The sequence below is a fragment of the Chiloscyllium plagiosum genome, unplaced genomic scaffold (genome assembly GCF_037043375.1).
Source record: "Chiloscyllium plagiosum isolate Xiang-an unplaced genomic scaffold, Cpla_swu_hap1 HiC_scaffold_18, whole genome shotgun sequence".
Taxonomy (NCBI): Eukaryota; Metazoa; Chordata; class Chondrichthyes; order Orectolobiformes; family Hemiscylliidae; genus Chiloscyllium; species Chiloscyllium plagiosum.
This window is the reverse complement of record NW_028270156.1, coordinates 38,383,603-38,404,791: the sequence shown is the minus strand read 5'-3', so window position 1 is coordinate 38,404,791 and position 21,189 is coordinate 38,383,603. Positions and strand designations below refer to the sequence as shown.

Here is a 21,189-nt window from a genome sequence, read left to right as displayed (position 1 = left end):
GCACCACCATTCAATATGATCATGGCTGATCTGATATTCCTCATTTCCACTTTTCTGCATTTATCCATCAATGCTTGATTTCCCTACTGATTAAGAATCTGTCTATCTCAGCCTTAAATATACAAAAGGATTTTTCCCCATAGCTCTCTGTAGCAAAGAGTTCCAAAGACTCTCAACCTTCTGAGTGAAGAAATTCTTCGTCATCTTCGTCTTAAATTGGTGCCCTTTTATTCTGAGACTATGCTGTCTGGTCCAAGACTCTCCCACAAGGGGAAACATTCTCTGAGCATATACTCAGTCAAGCCACTGAAGGATCCTTTATGTCTCATTAAAATAACCTGTCATTCTTTAAAACCCCAGTTAGTAGTGTCCCAACCTCTTTCACCTTTGCTCATAAGACATTCCCTCCATGCCAGGGATCATTCGAGTGAACCTTCTCTGAATTGCGTCCAATAAAATAATATCTTTTCTTAAATAAGGGGACCAAAACTGCTCAGAGTTCTCTGAATGTGGTCTCACCAGCACCTTTTACAGTTGCAGTGAGACTTCCCTACTCTTGTACTCAATTAATTTTATTCGTGCTGTTAACTCATGTCACTTGTTACAAATGCTGCTTACATTCAGGTAAAAAGCTTTAAGCATTAGCTTTTTACATTATTACCTCTTATGGATCGGATGTCTGCTGCCCTCTTCTGCATGTATTTCCTATCCATTCCTCTCACACTTTCATTATTACTCGCTTCTTCACTGCCCTGCCTTTCACCACTCTTATTTCCATTGCTTTCTCAAACTTTCCTTCAGTTGATTTCTCCCCCCCCCCCGCCCCGCTCCACCTCAATTAATTAGTTTAAAAGCCAGGAGACTGTCCCATCATGATTCAAATGTAGTCTGTCCCAAAGGAAAAGCTCTGTCTCTCCCCAGTACTTGTGCCATTACCCCACGAATCAGAATCCATTATTCTCACACCAATCTTTGATCCACACATTTACTACTTTAAACTCAATTGTCTTAAATAAATTTACCCTAAATCCATTTGGCATCAACCTTCAGAATTGTCAGTACTTGTTCCATTGTATACACGCGTATAGTGCAAATCAAGAACGGGTTCAGTTTGGCAAAGCAATTTTACTTCTTCCTGTTATGGCAGTCTCTACCAACTTTAATCAAATATCTGTTCCCCCATAAAGGAACTATAATTCCTGTTCAACATTAAATATGCTTACAGAGAGATCACCCAAAGAGAATATCAATAACACCAATTGTCATAGGCTATTAACTTATATTACCATGAAGCAGACATTCTCCATATTGTTTCTGAGTGGTGCTGATTACGCTTTTCAGGAAGGTCTGAATATTCCTGAAAAGTTGGTACACTCGCATCTTCAGTGGAGCTTACAAACTTCAGCTGCATGAATGATGATAACTCAGCAATGTCTCCTACAATGTTTTACGTGACAAAGTAACAAAGTGTCAAAGTAAAATCTGCATCCACATCAATTTTTATTACATCAAGGAAAACCTATTGTAATCAAATCTAGTTATATTACTTTGTGAACACGGGAATTATCTAAATAGATAGTCACCATTCTCAAAGTTTTATGAAATGTGTCTTAACTTGTTTGAAGTCATTTTCTAGCCTTAATAACCACCATCTTTAAATGTTCTGTGCAAATATCTACATTAAAAATATAATACAAAAACTGTTGCCCTGAATATCTAGAGGACAACATTACTTTTCACAAATATAACATTTAGCACAATATAATTCAAATGCAAACCTCCTAACCTTGATTCTCACACGATGTAACACAGGTTATGGTTATGTTTGGCCTTCTGCTTGTGATTGTCCCTGTCCTCCTTCCAAAGCAAAACATTTATTTGTATATACAGCTGATTAGCCAGAGCTACATTTCCATTTGAAATATTAAATCCCAACTTGGCAATATGGTCAATGGCAGGAGAAAACGCTTCAAATTCCACAGGGACAGCTGAGTCATCAGTGCTTACTTCACAAAAATGACCTCCACACCAAGCAGTTGCATTAGATAACAGAACACTAATGGGAAAGCAAAGCTTTCAATTGAGAATTCCATAAATGGATCAAAATAATGCAGTTTTACTGTAGACATCGTGGTCTTGATCTGAAGTGGATCTCATTTAGCTACTTAACATAACCAATAGCAACTGTGTGAACTAATGATTTATACTGGCTATGTACATTTGTAATGTGTCATCTTCAAATATGGTGTATAACTAAAACTAGTTGAACAACCAAATTGTAATCAAGTCCACACAGAAGATTTGCTATCACCAGATTTGTTGCCCATGCAGCTGTGATTTGATTCTGCTGCCTTCTTGTGGGTTGGTTCAAGGGGTTGTTCTATTCATGATAAGCCTGGAAAGGCAAGTCCAGACACTCTTGAGTCATTTTCATCCACTGCTACACACTTTCCAAGTTGGCAGGGATGTGTTCATCATTGTTACCATGTTGGTGCTCCTGAGTAATCCTTTTTGCCTCATTTTCCTTGTCAGCTATTTTAGCATTCAAAAACCCAATGTACAGATTCTGATCTGGTTTGACTTTTATTTTCAGTTCAGTGCCTGGTTACTGCACAATGCTGTGTTGGGCATCTTCTTGGTTGGAGTCTTCATTATTCCACATTTATTATTGTCCTTAGTATTGGCTGTAAAGTTGATATTCATTTTGGTGACATTGCACATAGAAGGTTTAAAGGTTAATTTTTCTTTGAAAATAATTGCAGCAGTGAAACTATGCAGTGATTTATGTCAGTTCGAGAGTTAGGAAAAACTTCAACGCCTGACTTATGGAGTTAAAAATGGGCTCTTTGGATTTTTTTTTGGCTCAATCTCTGACTTTTATTTCATGAAGAAAAGTACCACACAATTTCAATTTTTGTGTAACACCCAAGTCAAGTGGGAGACTTGAATACAGGTTGCCCAGATATTCCAACCAAACGTGGAATATTATCTGTGTGGCAGTTCCTTTGGATGCATTAGCTTCTCTGTCAAGTGATAAATGTGTGCAATAGGCCTTGATAACCCTTCCATCAACTACTTCCAATGGTCTATCAACCTAAGTTTCTGTGAAATGCTCAAATTGCACAAGGCGTTTTCATCGTCTCCTCCTGGAGTCTGAAACCTCTGTAGTTTGGCACTTTTCCAAATGAGGTTAAGGCTGCAATGAAGGTTGTATGTTTGCGGAAAGTTTAACAATCTGCAGGTGAACAGATCTATTTTTATTTCCGTTTGTCCCTCCTTTGGTTTTATTAGACAATTTCTCTTTGTCCTGCCATTTAAAACATCGATGACAATTCTTCAACCTTGCACCATCAGCATTCATCATAGCAGCTAGCAAAGCAAATATTGGATATTAAAGCAACTTTTTTACATTTATATAGTGCCTATCATGTAATACACCAGCCCCTGCTGTTTCACATCAAGCACAAAAGGAGAGGTTGCATTAGATAACCAGTAGGTTTCAGGGAGTGTTTTAAGAGAGGAAAACCAGATGGCTTGGGAGGGTATTCTCCAGCTGATTGCCTAGGTAACTGATGGCCCAGGCACCAACACTTAAACCCAAGAGCTCAGAATCAGAAGAATGCAAATATCCCAGAGAATGGTGGGGTTGAAAGAGATTACAGAAATAGGGAGGGGTGAAGCAATAATGGGATTTGAAAGAAGTGAGATTTTTAATATTACAAAATTACTTGACTAAGATCCGTATAAGTCAGCAAGAAAACTGGTGATAGAGGAGCAGGACTTAGTTGGAATTGAAACATATACAGCAGAGTTTTGGCTGACCTTGTGTTATAAAGGGTAGAACATGAGTGCAATATAACAGTCAACTTTAGAGATGACGAAGGTGTGAGTGAGGGTTTCAGCTGCAGATAAGCTGAAACAGAAGTGACCTTACAAAAGCAGTCTTAGTGATGACATGTTTGAGGTCATAATCTCATCACTGGGTCAAATGTTACATTATTATTGCAAACAAACAAGTTTAATCTGAGACTTTTGCAATGGAGAGGGAACACTAAGACGTCCAGGAGTAGCTGCATGATTCAAGAATACTGTATCCCCTGTCACCACACTTAGCAACATGCTTTCAGAGAAAACAGCAGTTTCTTCTTTTTTAAAAAATCATAATCTTCACATCTGTGACATTGGGAAGTTATTACTTAATGTGAGAGGTAGCATGCATACCAAAAATTTAAAACATCTCCTTGTGTGATTTTCCCTTAATATTCCTTCAAACCCATTCCATTGAAAAAAAGGCAATTAAAACTTACCTCTTTGATCAAGCTCTTGTTGCTTTGTCCTAGTTCTTTTTTATATGTCATACGGGGTCAAAGTTTGTTTGATAATGCTCATGTGAAACACCCGAGGAACTTTTCCTACATTAAGGACATATTTTGCTTTTAAATGCGTATATATGCAAGATTTTATTATTGCTGTTCCTATATTCAGGATAAAACATGTAAACTCTAATTATGGATTGGAAGTGTTCTTTTGATTGCCAAAGTAGAAGTATAAAAATGTAATCCAGCTTTTTCAGAATTTTGAGAAAAGGGCAAATTTTATGAAGGTTATGGAAGTGCTTCAATCACAGATCAATTTTGGTCAAAATATATGGTTCAGTTTTTTAAAAATGCATTAACCTTTAAAAATGCTCTTACTGAGCTGTTCATGCCTCAGTCAAAGCACTTGTCATCTGTCTTCAATGATTGAAATCTGGGGCAAAATCTTCCCATATTTTGGCTAAGTGTCAATTTCGGGGAGTCTCAGGAAGCTTTCTGTGTGTGGTGACTCTCCTTCTGCTCACCTCATTAATTATGCATCTGAGTTTGATGCCATGTTATTCATGGAAGTGTATACTCACAGAGGAAGAAGGTGCTTGCTGCTGACAAGATCTTCACCCATTGACATTGTAGGTGCTATATTTAAACCTTAGCTGGGTGTGAGTTCAAACACTGCAAGCCCAGAACTATCAATCCAAGCGAGTCGCTCAAACACCATTCAAAAGGAGAGGGTCGAAAAAGGGAGTTGGTACCCAGTACTCAAACGGGGATCTAGAGGTGCCTGGTGGATGAGTTGGAGATAAGAGGGCCACCTTCCTTCCTCAGCGTTGCCAACAGAGACCATAACACTAAACACTACAAGCCCGGTGGGAGATAGCCAGCCTGGTCATGAATAGTCACTCAGGCCAGTGCCACTTCCACAGTCAAAAGAGAAGTGCAGCAATGCCATAAAAAGGTCAATGAACTCTCTTGTTATCTTCTGCCTGCTACCTCTCACTCTAACTGTACCACTACACACCTCCCACCAAGGCTGATCGTCTACCACTGCACAATTGGATGCAGCATCTTCAACAATGGCTCTTACCTATTCCCCTAAATGACTTAGCTTCTTTGTTCTCTGTTCTTCCTATTCATTCACTCAGGACAACTTACCATGTTTCCTATTCCTGCAATGTCCTGAACAACTCATCCAGCTATTTCCATCTTACTTTCCCTCCATTTGTCCCATTGCAGGAAAATAAGTTCACATAATAATGCTGGGAAGGCAAATGGGGTGTCAGGATAACCTACTTATCTGCACACCCCTATAAGGAGATAACCATTGAAATTGCAGGATAAGATTGAGAATTGAGATTGTTCATGTGGAGATGCTTAGTGACCCTGCACAGTGGTTAGCACTGCTGCCTCACAGCGCCGGAGACCCGGGTTCAATTCCCGCCTCAGGCGACTGACTGTGTGGAGTTTGCACATTCTCCCCGTGTCTGCGTGGGTTTCCTCCGGGTGCCCCGGTTTCCTCCCACAGTCCAAAGATGTGCAGGTTAGGTGAATTGGCCATGCTAAGTTGCCCGCAGTGTTAGGTAAGGGGTAAATGTAGGGGTATGGGTGGGTTGTGCTTCGGCGGGTCGATGTGGACTTGTTGGGCCGAAGGGCCTGTTTCCACACTGTAATGTAATCTAAAAAAAAAATCAAGTAAGCTTCATTGTGCTGTCCTGTGCTGCTCCCCTAGTACAATCACTATGAATGAATTCTTAACATGCTTAAATTTCCACCCTGTTGCACAACTCAATCCCCCTCTTTTGTTATGAAGGCACCAATGGAACCCATACAGCTTCCTCCCTTAGGAGGCCAGCACTTCACTCCATCAATTCCTCCTCCACCTCTGAAGAAGAAGTCATTGACCCCTTAGGATAGACACCAGCCTACATCCAACTGCAGTTCAGATACTTTCACCTTAATGCATTCCCTTTAGAGATTAGACTTGGGGGCACAATCTAGTGAGCATATCACTGGCACATCTCCACAGCTGTTTGAAGAAGAAACACTCCAGGTCTCTGGCACACAGAGGACAACTGGAGACGAGTCAGCTACTCTGCCCCAGGCAGAAAATGACCACATGGTATCGGCTAGAAATAGCTTTGTACAAGTGCGCAGTCAGAAGCGAGGATGGCAGGCAGATTTATGTAAGACACTCGGTAAACTGGATTGAAGGTTGGAGACATCCACTAACATTTTCAGTAGCATGCTGGCCCTGACCTGTGTATGTCTGGCTCCATGGACTAGTTGGCAGCTACCATGGAAAACCAGGTCTAACTGAACATTAACTTACTGATGTAAATACACACAGCCCTGCACTGTGGCCCTTGGTCTCACACTCAGTGGCAAGGTGACAAGGGGTTGAAGGATCCACACCTCACTCTATACCTTTTTGTCTCAAAGGGCAGTGTGGTGAGAGAAGGCAATCAGACAGAGGAGGAGCCACAGACAGACCCACCTGAAATCTCCTCTCAGAACATTCCGGAATTGCCAAGCCTGTTCCACCTCCACCCCACTTACAATCCGCATCCTTGTGGATGCTGTGATTGAGGAGGATGATCCTGCATCTGGTTTGGAGACTCTCACAATAGGTCCTCCAGCCACAAACTCTTCCAGAGCCAACTGCCCAAATCTTCAACACAATTCAAAAGGCCAAGAGTTGACTCTCACCACTCCAGTTGTCAATGCCAGGACTACACCGAGACGTAGTGGGATGGCAAGGAAAAAGGACACCCTATAAGGGTATGGGTGACATTTCATTATAAATGTGAGTGTCACATCTGTAAATATATATATGCATTCAACATACATATATACAAATACACATGTCTGATTATCTATAATTTTAATTGTAGGGCAAAGTTATGTGGCTGTCAGTACCAAAGAAGAGTCTTTGGACTCAAATCATTAACTCTGTTTCTTTTTACACAGAATACTGGCAGCTCTGTGGAGTTTCTCTAGCACCAGTAGTATTTTACTTTTAATTAAATGTCAAACATGGCAGAGTTAAGTAGCTTCTTCATCCATCCTAGGGAGATGTTATAGTTGCAAGGCATTGCTTATTTTTAGACATCAACAGATTCACATATCCTTGAGCCCTTGCATTTTAGCCATGACTTAGCACTTTAGTGAAGAAATTACTGATTCCAAAGTTAATGTCAATGTCTTCTAATAGGCCCTTGCCTCTACTTATGGCCACGTTGTGTGTCTGACTGTGTACTTATTCATGACTGCACACTTTTCTGGGAGAACACGGTGGGTGGCACGGTGGCACAGTAGTTAGCACTGCTGCCTCACAGCGCCTGAGACCGGGGTTCAATTCCTGCCTCAGTTGACTGACTGTGTGGAGTTTGCACGTTCTCCCCGTGTCTGCGTGGGTTTCCTCCGGGTGCTCCGGTTTCCTCCCACAGTCCAAAGATGCCACCCAGGTAAATAGTGCGGTGAGGAAGGCATATGGCGTACTGGCTTTTATTGGTAGAGGAATTGAGTTCCGGAGTCCTGAGGTCATGATGCAGTTGTATAAGACTCTGGTGCGGCCGCATCTGGAATATTGTGTGCAGTTTTGGTCGCCATACTATAGGAAGGATGTGGAGGCACTGGAACGGGTGCAGAGGAGGTTTACCAGGATGTTGCCTGGTATGGAAGGAAGATCGTATGAGGAAAGACTGAGACACTTGGGGCTGTTTTCATTAGAGAAAAGAAGGTTTAGGGGTGACTTGATTGAGGTGTACAAGATGATTAGGGGGTTAGATAGGGTTGACAGTGTGAACCTTTTCCCGCGTATGGAGTCGGGTATTACAAGGGGGCATAGCTTTAAATTAAGGGGGGGTAGATATAGGACTGAAGTTAGGGGTAGGTTCTTCACTCAGCGAGTCGTAAGTTCATGGAATGCCCTGCCAGTAGCAGTGGTGGACTCGCCCTTTTTATGGGCATTTAAGCGGGCATTGGATAGGTATATGGAGGATAGTGGGTTAGTATAGGTTAGGTGGGCTTGGATCGGCGCAACATCGAGGGCCAAAGGGCCTGTACTGCGCTGTATTCTTCTATGTTCTATGTTCTATGTGCAGGTTAGGTGAATTGGCCATGCTAAATTGCCCGTAGTGTTAGGTAAGGGGGAAGTGTAGGGGCATGGGTGGGTTGTGCTTCGGCGGGTCGGTGTGGACTTGGGCCGAAGGGCCTGTTTCCATGCTGTAATATAATGTAATCTAAACAGTTCTATTCTAGCTGTGTGTCTTATTCAGCTTTGAGCATTAATTTAAGAATTTAACATCCCACCTTTACCTCATACCACTTTGTTCTGGTGCGAAAGAGGTTTTAAACACAGATTCTGCAATTTTAGACACTGGAGTGAAGTGCACCTAAGATGCATGCTAATTTAGCAGTTTTGCAAGATTACAGACACTAAAGGCTGAATATTGATGGGTGAATGAGAACGGTCTACATTAGAGGCCTCTCAAACTGATAGTGGTCATGGCAGCTCTCAGAACACAGCTGTCAATTGTATAATCATGAAAGAAGCCTTAAAAGCTAACTTTCCTGAGCACCATACAACGTTAAAATCCTATCTGAATGAGTGCCACTCTTTCCCTAATACTCATCAGAAGAATCAATGTTATTATTCTTAAATATTGGGTGCAGCTGATGTTGCGAAACCTTTAAAGAATTGTTAACTGTAACATCTACTGCGTAATAGGATTGGCCAGGAACGAACAAGGAGAGAAGCTATGTTTGTTTTGTAACTAAACAAGAGCTGCTTGCCTTGGAACAACAACAAAAATTGAAGGTTATCTTCACCCAACTCTGACCTCTTGGAAGCAAGTATAAATTCTGTTCGTCTTGTTGAGCCCCAAGTTACATTCCTCTATCGTGTCAAAAGTGATGTTTCTCCTGCTCAATGTTTTCAACTTCCTGCTCAAAAGAACACTACCACTTTCCAAACATTCAGCATCCATTCCATCCCCTCTTTACCTGCTTCCATGTGTCAAGGTTAGAACAAAGAAACTTTACAGCTGGAACAGGCCCAAGCCTGAGCCAATCCAAGTCCACTGTCTAAACGTATCGCCCAATTCCTAAGCATCTGTATCCTTCTGCTCCCCACCTACTCATGCATTCGTCCAGACGGACCTTAAATGAATCTACCTTGCCTGCCTCTACTACCTCTGCTGGCAACTCATTCCAGGCACCTACCACCCTCTGTGTAAAGTACTTGCCATGTATATGCCCCTTAAACTTTTCACCTCTCACCTTGAATGCATGACTTCTCGTTATTGAATCCCTCACCCCGGGAAAAAGCTTATCTCTATCTACCCTATCTGTACCTTTCATTATTTTGTAGACCTCAATCAGGTCCCCTCTCAATCTCCTTTTTTCTAATGACAACAATCCTAACCTATTCAACCTCTCTTCATAGCTAGCACATTCCATAGCAGGCAACATCCTTGTAAACCTTCTCTGCACCCTCTTCAAAGCATCCACATCCTTTTAGTAATGTGGCGACCAGAACTGTACACAGTGTTCTTATTGCGGCCGAACCAAAGTCTTGTACAATTTTGACATGACCTACCAGCTCTTATACTCAACACCCTGTCCGATGAAGGCAAGCATACCATATGCATTCTTGATCACTCTATCCAATTGTGCAGCCACCTTCAGGGTACAATGTACCTGAACTCCCAGATTTCTTTGCTCATCAACTTTTCCCAAGGCTCTTCCATTTACAGTATAGTTCATTCTAGAAATAGATTTCCAAAAATGCATCACCTCACATTTGCCTGGATTGAACTCCATCTTCCACTTCTCCGCTCAGCTCTCCAGTCTATCTATATTCTCCTGTATTCTTTGACAGTCCCCTATGCTTTCTGCTACTCCACCAATCTTCATGTCATCTACATCAGACCAATAATGCCCTCTTCCAGATCATTTATGTATATTACAACGAACAGTGGCCACAGCACTGATCTCTGTGGAACACGACTGGTCACCTTTCTCCATTTCCAGAAACTCCCTTCAACTACTACTCTCTGTCTCTTGTTGCTCAACCAGTTCTTTATCCACCTAGCTAGTACACCATGCACACCATGTGACTTCACTTTCTCCATTAGTTTACCATGGGAACCTTGCTAAAGTCCATGTATATGACATCTACAGCCCTTCCTTCATCTATCAACTTGGTCACTTCCTCAAATAACTCTATTAAGTTGGTAAGGCATGATCTACCCTGCACAAAACCATGTTGCCTATCTCTGATAAGCCCATTCTTTTCCAAATATAAATAGATCTTATCCCTCTGTACCTTCTCCAGCAACTTTCTGACCACTGACATCAAGCTCACTGGTCTGTAGATACCTGGAATATCCCTACTCCCCTTCTTGTAGAGGGAGCAATATGAGCAATCTTCCAGTCCTCCAGCACCTCACCTGTATTTAAGGATGCCACAAAGATATCTGTCAGGGCCCCATCTATTTCCTCTCTTGCCTCCCTCAGCAACCTGAGATAGATCCCATCCAGTCCTGGGGATTAATATCCTTTAGCCTACCCAACACATCTTCCATCCTTATATCGACGTGATCCAGAGTAAGCAAATCTCTAATCTCTAATCTCTATCTCTAATCTCAACATTCATCACCTCCCATTCCTCAGTGGACACTGATGCAAAGTAATCATTGAGAATCTCACCCATTTTGTCAGGTTCAACACACAACCTTCCTATCTTATCCTTTAGTGAACCAACCCTTTTTCTGGTTATCCTCTTGCTTCTTATTTAAGAATAAAAGGCCTTGGGATTCTCCTTAATTCTGCCCGCTAAAGTTATTTCATGACCCCTTTTTAGCCCGCTTGATTCCTCGTTTACGATTGTTCCTACTCTCCCGATATTCCTCCAAGGCATGTTCTGTTCTTAGCTGCCTGGATCTTATATACGTTTCCCTTTTCCTCTTGGCTATTTGCATGATTTCTCCTGCATCCACGGTTCACGGATCTTGCCTTTCCTATCCCTTGCTTCCAAAGGGACATGCCTATCCTGCACTATCTTCAACCAATCTTTGAAAGCCTCCCACATATCAAATGTGGACTTTCCTTCAAATAGCTGTGTCCAATCCACATTTCCAAGCCCCTGACTAATTTTGATATAATTGGCCTTGGCCCAGTTTAGTATTCGTCCCTTCTGTATTCTGTATTCTAAAATTTACAGAATTGTGGTCACTGTTCCCAAAGAAATCCTCCACTGCAATTTCTACCACCTGGCCTGGCTCATTCCCTAACATCAGGTCCAATATGGCCCCTTCCCTTGTCGGACTATTGACATACTGCTCTAGGAAACTTTCCTGGATGCTCCTTACAAATTCTGTCCCATCCAGACTTCTGACACTGAGTGCATCCCAGTCAATGTTGGGAAAATTAAAATCTCCCATCACCACCACCCTGTTGCCTCTACATCTTTCCATAATTTGTTTACCTACTTGTTTTCTACCTCACACTGACTGTTGCGAGGCTTGTAATATAGCCCCAACGAAGTAACTTCTTATTTCTCAACTCCACCCATAATGCCTCACTGCTCAAGCCCTCCATAGTGTCCTCCTTTTAGCGCAGCCATGATATCATCTCTGACCAGCAATGCAACTCCTACCCCCCCCCCTTTACTTCCCTCCCTGTCCTGTCTGAAGCATCTATATCTTGGAACATTTAATTGCCAATCGTGCCCTTCCTTCAACTAAGTCTCTATGATTGCAATAACATCATACTCCCAGGCACCAATCCAAGCCCAGAGTTCATCTGCTTTACCCACTATGCTCCTTGCGTTAAAGTATATGCACTTCAGGCTGCCAGTTCTTTTGCATTCATCTGCTTTCTGCCTACTCTGCCCCTTGATAATGCTAACTTTGTTATCCTTAAGGTCTCCAGTTTTTACCTCACTGCCTAGTAGTCTTCTCTTCTGGTTCCCAACCCCCTGCCATATTAGTTTAAACCTCTCCAACAGCAGTAGCAAGTACTTCCCCAAGGACATTAGTTCCCGTCTGGTTAAGGTGTAGACCGTCCAATTTGTAATAGCTACAAATTGTGCTACAGCGGGCGCACAGAGAGGGGAGCCGGAAGGTAAGCGGAGACCAGTTTAAATTAACGTTTTTCTTTTCGCAGTCTGTGTTTTTTTTTCAACTAGGAGCGGGAACCCGGAAGTCGTCAACAGAGGCTTCTGGGAAGGTAAGAAGTTTGAGTTGAGAAGGAACCTGAGACACTACACGTGTAGTGTCTCCCACCATCCCTCCTCCTCTAACCTAAAAAAAATGACTCAGTTGGCTGAACAGGTAAGCTACTGAGTGTTCTTGTTTTGGAGACTAAGTGTAGAGTTATGGCAGCGCAGGCAGTGGAATGTTCCTCCTGCAGGATGTTTGAGGTAGGGGTGACCACCGATGCTCCTGCCGACTTCACCTGCAGGAAGTGCAGCCAGCTCCAGCTCCTCACAGACCGCGTTAGGGAACTGGAGCTGGAGTTGGATGAATTGAGGATTATTTGAGAGGCTGAGAGGGTGATAGATAGAAGCTACAGGGACATAGTTACACCAGAGAACAGAGGTAGGTGGGTAACAGTTAGAGGTGGGAAGGGGAGGAAGTAGGCAGTGCAGGGATCCCCTGTGGTCGTTCCCCTCAACAATAAGTATACCGCTTTGGATACTGTTGGAGGGGACGGCCTAGCAGGGTAAGCTGCAGTGACCGGGTCTCTGGCACGAGGTCCGGCTCTGAGGCTCAGAAGGGAAAGGGGGAGAGGAGGAGAGCGCTAGTTATAGGAGACTCTATAGTTAGAGGGACAGACAGGCGGTTCTGTGGACATGGGCGAGACTCTCGGATGGTTTGTTGCCTCCCGGGTGCCAGAGTCCGAGACGTCTCGGACCGTGTCTTCAGAACCCTTAAGGGGGAGGGTGTGCAGCCAGAAGTTGTGGTGCACATTGGCACCAACAACATAGGGGGTGGGGAGGTCATTCAGGAGCTCAGGGAGTTAGGCTGGAAGCTAAAAGCTAGGTTGGACAGAGTCGTCATCTCTGGGTTGTTGCCGGTGCCACGTGACAGTGAGGCAAGGAATAGGGAGAGAGTGCAGTTGAACACGTGGCTACAAGGATGGTGTAGGAGGGAGGGCTTCAGGTATTTGGACAATTGGACTGCATTCTGAGGAAGGTGGGACCTGTACAAGCAGGACGGGTTGCACCTGAACCAGAAGGGCACCAATATCCTGGGAGGTAGGTTTGCTAGCACTCTTCAGGGGGGTTTAAACTAATTTGGCAGGGGGATGGGATCCGGACTTGTAGTCGAGCAAGTAGGTTAGCTGTTTTTCAGGATGTCCATGAATGTAGGGAGGCTATGGAGAAGGTAGCACTGACAGGGAATACTTGCGGACACAGAGATGGGTTCAAGTGTGTATACTTCAATGCAAGGAGTATCAGAAATAAGGTGGGTGAACTTAAGGCGTGGATCGGTACTTGGGACTACAATGTTGTGGCCATCACGGAAATGTGGATAGAAGAGGGACAGGAATGGTTGTTGGAGGTCCCTGGTTACAGATGTTTCAGTAAGATTAGGGGGGATGGTAAAAAAGGAGGGGGGGTGGCATTGCTAATTTGAAATGGTATAACGGCTGCAGAAAGGCAGTTTGAGGGGGATCTGCCTTTGGAGGTAGTATGGGCTGAAGTCAGAAATAGGAAAGGAGCAGTCACCTCGTTGGGTGTTTACTATAGGCCCCCCAATAGCAGCAGAGATGTGGAGAAACAGATTGGGAAACAGATTTTGGAAAGGTGCAGAAGCCACAGGGTAGTAGTCATGGGCGATTTCAACTTCCCAAATATTGATTGGAAGCTCTTTAGATCAAGTAGATTGGGTGGGGCGGTGTTTGTGCAGTGTGTCCAGGAAGCTTTTCTAACTCAGTATGTAGATTGTCCGACCAGAGGGGAGGCCATATTGGATTTGGTACTTGGTAATGAACCGGGACAAGTGATGGGCTTGTTAGTGGGTGAGCATTTTGGTGATGCTGACCACAATTCTGCGACTTTCACCTTGGTTATGGAGAGAGATAGGTGCGTGCAATAGGGCAGGTTTTACAATTGGGGGAAGGGTAAATACGATGCTGCAAGACAGGATCTGAGGAGCATAAATTGGGAGCATAGACTGTCAGGGAAGGTAGTCGTTGAAATGTGGAACTTTTTCAAGGAACAGATAGGCAGGAAAGAGATAGTCGTGTGAGGGAACCTTGGTTGACGAGGGAGGTTGAATGTCTTGTAAGGAGGAAGAAGGAGGCTTGCATAAGGTTGAGGAAACAAGGTTCAGACAGAGCATTTGAGGGATACAGGATAGCCAGGAGGGAGCTGAAGAAAGGGATTAGGAGGGCTAAGAGAGGGCATGAAAAATCTTTGGTGGGTAGGATCAAGGATAACCCCAAGGCCTTTTATGCATTTGTGAGAAACATGAGAATGACGAGAACGAGGGTAGGTCCAATTAAGGAAGAAGGGCCTGTGCCCGAAACGTCGAATCTCCTGTTCCCTGGATGCTGCCTGACCTGCTGTGCTGTTCCAGCAATAAAGTTTCAACTTTGATCTCCAGCATCTGCAGACTCACTTTCTCCTCGAAGATTTCAACCTACTGCATTCCTGAAGAAGGGCCTGTGCCCGAAACGTCGAATCTCCTGTTCCCTGGATGCTGCCTGACCTGCTGTGCTGTTCCAGCAATAAAGTTTCAACTTTGATCTCCAGCATCTGCAGACTCACTTTCTCCTCGAAGATTTCAACCTACTGCGAATCCTCTTACAAGGATGCCTTCCTTGAAGAAGCTCTCTGCCTCTCTCTACATTCCTGAAGAAGGGCCTGTGCCCGAAACGTCGAATCTCCTGTTCCCTGGATGCTGCCTGACCTGCTGTGCTGTTCCAGCAATAAAGTTTCAACTTTGATCTCCAGCATCTGCAGACTCACTTTCTCCCCCAATTAAGGACAGTAATGGGAGACTGTGTATTGAGTCGGAAGAGATAGGAGAGGTCTTGAATGAGTACTTTTCTTCAGTATTTACAAATGAGAGGGACCGTATTGTTGAAGAGGAGAGTATGAAATGGAATGGTAAGCTAGAGGAGATACTTGTTAGGAAGGAAGATGTGTTGGGCATTTTGAAAAACTTGAGGATAGACAAGTCCCCCAGGCCTGACAGGATATATCCTAAGATTATGTGGGAAGCAAGAGAGGAAATTGCAGAACCGTTGGCAATGATCTTTTCATTCTTCATTGTCAATGGGGGTGGTGCCAGGGGTCTGGAGAGTGGCAAATGTTGTGCCCGTTCAAAAAAGGGAATAGGGATAAGTTTGGGAATTACAGGCTAGTTATTCTTACTTCGGTGGTAGGCAAAGTAATAGAAAGGGTACTGAGGGATAGGATTTATGAGTATCTGGAAAGACACTGCTTGTTTAGGGACAGCCAGCACGGATTTGTGAGGGGTAGGTCTTGCCTTACAAGTCTTATTGAATTCTTTGAGGAGGTGACCAAGCATGTGGATGAGGGTAGAGCAGTGGATGTCGTGTACATGGATTTTAGTAAGGCATTTGATAAGATTCCCCATGGTAGGCTTATGCAGAAAGTCAGGAGGCATGGGATAGTGGGAAGTTTGGCCAGTTGGATAGAAAACTGGCTAACCGGTCGAAGTCAGAGAGTGGTGGTAGATGGTAAATATTCAGCCTGGAGCCCAGTTACAAGTGGAGTTCCGCAGGGATCAGTTCTGGGTCCTCTGCTGTTTGTAATTTTTATTAATGACTTGGAAGAGGGAGTCGAAGGGTGGGTCAGTAAATTTGCAGACGATACAAAGATTGGTGGAGTTGTGGATAGTGAGGAGGGCTGTTGTCGGCTGTAAAGGGACTTAGATATGATGCAGAGCTGGGCTGAGGAGTGGCAGATGGAGTTCAGTGTGAGGTTGTCCATTTTGGAAGGACAAATAAGGATGCGGAATACAGGGTTAACGGTAGGGTTCTTAGTAAGGTGGAGGAGCAGAGGGATCTTGGGGTCTATGTTCATTGATCTTTGAAAGTTGCCACTCAGGTGGATAGAGCTTGTAAGAAGGCCTATGGTGTATTAGCGTTCATGAGCAGAGGGATTGAATTCAAGTGTCGTGAGGTGATGTTGCAGCTGTATAGGACCTTGGTAAGGCCACATTTGGAGTACTGTGTGCAGTTCTGGTCGCCTCACTTTAGGAAAGATGTGGAAGCTTTGGAGAGGGTGCAGAGGAGATTTACCAGGATGTTGCCTGGATTGGAGAATAGGTCGTATGAGGATAGGTTGAGCGTGCTAGGCCTTTTCTCATTGGAATGGAGAAGGATGAGGGGTGACTTGATAGAGGTTTATAAGATGATCAGGGGAATAGATAGAGTAGACAGTCAGAGACTTTTTCCCCGGGTACAACAGAGTGTTACAAGGGGACATAAATTTAAGGTGAAGGGTGGAAGGTATAGGGGGAATGTCAGGGGTAGGTTCTTTAATCAGAGAGTGGTGGGGGCATGGAATGCGCTGCCTGTGGGAGTGGCAGAGTCAGAATCATTGGTGACTTTAAGCGGCAATTGGATAGGTACATGGACAGGTGCTTAAGCCAGGACAAATGTTCTGCACAACATCGTGGGCCGAAGGGCCTGTCTGTGCTGTATTGTTCTATCTATGTATCTATGTAGCTCCACTTTCACCAGAACCAGTCCCAATGTCCCACAAATCTGAACACCTCCCTCCTACACCATCCCTCAAGCCACGTGTTCATCCTGCCTATTCTTTCATTCTACCCTGGCTAGCATATGGCACAGGTAGCAATCCCGAGATCACTGCCTTTTAGGTCCTCCTCTTTAACTTCTCTTCTAGCTCCCTGAATTCTGCTTTTAGGACCTCATCTTGTTTTTTACTTATATATCATTGGTACCTATGTCCACCATGACAACTGGCTGTTCACCCTCCCCTTTCAGAATGCTCTGCAATTGATCGATGACATCCCATTAAGTAGCACACTCTGGCTGGAATTTAGTACCAGCAGCTCCCCTTCCACCCCCCCTGCACCCTTCCACCAAAATCCCCAAAACCCCAGATAAATCCAAACCTCCAAACCTCACCTTGAAGAGGCCTTACATCTCTTCCATGATGGCTCTGGTAGAAGAGTGGCCTTTCTTGTATCTATGCTTGACCTCAGTCGGGGGCTCAGTAAAGGATTCATCAGGTATAGTTGGTGAGAGTAGTTATTGTCTCCCAAAAGCCCTCTTTGTACGGAAATCAGTCCTTAGAATGAGGTAGGAGTTGTCAAGAATATAGGTAACATGGCAGCTTCATGGGTACCTGGAGCAAACTTCGAAGACATAGTCATGATGATCACAAGTGAGTTGGACATTGATGGAGTGGAACCCTTTCTTGTCAATAAATTCAGCCACATGATAATATCTCACATACAACACTACAATGACAGTGTGTATAATAGCGTTTTGCACCCAAGGGAAGGCAGCAAAGTTAGAAAATCCCTGTGCCCGGGCTATAGCACTGACCTTATCACGAGGCAAAGAGATGGAATGATGTGATCTTCCTTAAATTGTATTTTCAACATGTTTGATACATTTGAGGTTTCACACAGATTTCCAGAATGAGTCACTTGCAAAGAAATAATGCACTGCTGCCACCTTGGCAACCACCAAGGTAGAATACCCACCCACCGATCCCTTTCAAAGCACAAGTGCTGCTGCAGCAGATGACAGAGTTCTGCCCTGGTGTCCCAGAACATCTTCAGTCTGCACCTTCACTGTGCTTTGGTCATCTGGTAGAAACTATAATGAGGATTATACACTCTGCTTCCACGTGGAGACTGTTTTGCAGCCAAAGGAAGTTGTTATTGATAAGAACTGCCATTGTTGGATCCATTTGGGATGGGCGCGATGAATGTATGTGGGGAATATTAGAAACAGAAGTTTCTGATTGATGTGATTATAGAGCAGCCATAACAAGCATAAATGAAGCTGTTTCATAGACTGCGATACAGTGGGACATGGAGCACTCCCAGTCGGAGGGCCATGCAATGTCTCAACAAGGAGCCCTGAGATATTGCAGATGTGTGCACCACAAGGCATGTCATTCAAATACATCGGGATATTATAACTGTGGAAGGAGTGTTGCCACCTTTCCGCCGTGCACACATGTCGTGAATGAATTGCAACATTGAATATAAGAGTTCATGTTCTCACATACTTACAGTTCACTGTTGGAGGATAGCAGTGCTGATGCAGTAATAAGACCTTTGGAATGTGGTGTAGTATTGACAAAGTGAAGTGGCATGTTTAATGTCATCTGTGATTGCTTCCACTTCGCAGAGAATACTGGGATTCATAGAATCATAGACTGATACTGTACAGAAGAGGACCTTTGGCCCATCGAATCAGCATCAACAAAAATAGTTCTAAATCTGTATGACTCCCACTTTCCCGCACTTGGCCCATAGCCTTTAATGTTATGACATTTCAAGTGGTCATCCAAATAGATGTAAGGACTCCCTCATTAACTACCCTTTCAGGCAAACCATTCCAGGTTCTAACCACACTCTGGCTGAAAAATCTTCAAATCTTCAGTAAACCCCCTGCTTTCTACTGGGTGGTAGCCAGAACTGTACACAGTACTCCAGCTGTGCTGCACAGCTCTAATGTGGCCTCCCTGCTCTTATAATCTGTGATGCAACTGATAAAAGCAAATGTCTCTTATGCTTTCTGAACTAACCTATTAACCTGTCCTGCTACTTTAAGGGATCTGTGAACAAACACCACAAGATTCTCTGAGTTTCCTCATGTCCTGTCATTCATTGAGTACTCCCATGTTTTTTAACTTCTTCCAACGTGCATCACTTCACGCTTATTGGAGTTAAGTTCCATCTGTCCCTGATCTGCCCATCTGATCAATCCAACTATTTCTTCTTCTAACCTAATATTTTCTTCTTCACTATTAACTGCCCAGTCACCTTTCATGCCTTTTGCAATTTACTTACCAGTTGCTTCTATATTGTTTTTATATCACAAACAATATGAGACCTATCATTGATCCCTGTGATATACCACCAAACACTTCAGTCATACAAACAATCTTCTGTTAATACTGGTAAGCTAATTTTGGGTCCATCTTGTCAAATTACCCGAGATCCCATGTATTTCTACCTTCTTTTTCATTCTGCCATGTGGGAATGTGTCAAGAGCTTTTCTGAAATTCATAAAAACTACACCAACTATACCACTCTCTGCAAACTTGTTCACCTCCTTGAAAAATTCAATCAAATTTCTTGGTCACAACTTCCCTCTGTCATGCCATGATAACTATCCCTGGGAAAACCTTGCTTTCCAAGTAGAGATTAGTTCTTTCCTTCAGAATTTTGTCCTATAGTTTCCAATTAATTTGTCACAATTAGTGACATGCTCATGATTACATCTGGCTAGAGATTTGAATATATGTTGTTGGTAAATAAATGAGCCGTGCATGCAAATCATTTCATGCCATCATTGAATCTCTGGATGGCCCTTGAGGGAAGAGCCTCACATCACCCTCAAGCATCCTAGCCCCTCAGATAGAACAGTGCAATCATATATCGCCCACTATGAGTAAGCTGGCTATCAGTTTTCATGTCTATTCCACAATTAAAATTTAGAGTCATAGAGTCATAGAGATATACAGCATGGAAACAGACCCTTTGATCCAACTTGTCAATGCCAACCAGATATCCTAAATTAATCTCGTCCCATTTGCCAGCATTTGGCCCATATCCCTCTAAACCCTTCCTGTTCATATGCCCATCCAGATGCCTTTTAAATGTTGTAATTGTACCAGCCTCCACCACTTCCTCTGTCAGCTCACTCCATATATGCACCACCCTCTGCGTGAAAAAGTTGCCCCTCAGATCCATTTTAAACCTTTCCCCTCTCACCTTAAATCTATGCCCTCTAGTTTTAGAGTCCCCTACCCCAGGGAAAAGACCTTGTCTATTTATCTTATCCATGCCCATCACAATTTTATAAAACTCTATTAGGTCACCCATCAGCCTCCGACGCTCCAGGGAAAATAATCCTTGTCTATTCAGCCTTTCCCTATAGCTCAAATCCTCCAACCCTGGCAATATCCTTGTAAATCTTTTCTGAACCCTTTCAAGTTTCACAACATTTGGAGGTAGATGGAATAATATAAAGTGACTGTTCCTGAGAGAGTTCCAAGCTGTATCTGAAAGTTGATATTCCCCTGAAGCCTTTTTGTGTACCTGCCCCTGTCAATCCCATTATCTGTTGAAACCTTAAGGGGAAATTGGATGTTTTTCTCCACCATAAGAATCTAATTTTTCCATTCTTGTTGTACTCTCCCATATTTCTTAGCACTGCCTACACTGCTCGAGGACTGGGCAAGTTCTGCCAATGATGTTTAACTGGAATTAACTCACCTGCTCCCGACAAACTTAACATTGATCTTCTATATTGATCTACTTACAGCAAATCAGTAATTCACAATGAATCTGATCCTTGTCATTCCAGCTTTGTCCATTTTTTTTTCTCTTACTAGTTCCACAACACTATAGCAACTCAAACACAAAATCAATGTTAAGACATCAGTAAAGCTGTGCTGCACTGTTGGAGATGTTATCTTTTGGATGTCAAACTGAGATGTTACTTCAAGGAGAAGCAGCAGAGGTATCCCTAGTGTCCTGACCAGTGTTTATCACTCAATAAAATTTACAAAGCTATATTATCTGCTCCTTGTAGCATTACAGATTTTGAAAGATTTCTGAACCCGACCAGACTTCTCTAAATTAATCAGTCGGGCAATTATGACAATTCAACAATCTCA

The 21,189-nt window shown here is 43.4% G+C and overlaps 1 protein-coding gene across 10 annotated transcripts in view; it reads left to right on the top strand.

Annotated features, from left to right (window-relative positions):
- The window catches only part of LOC122557782 (ethanolamine kinase 1-like), a 507,497-nt gene that overhangs the window by 357,042 nt on the left and 129,266 nt on the right, over positions 1–21,189 (top strand). The gene's annotated exons all lie outside the window — the stretch shown is intronic.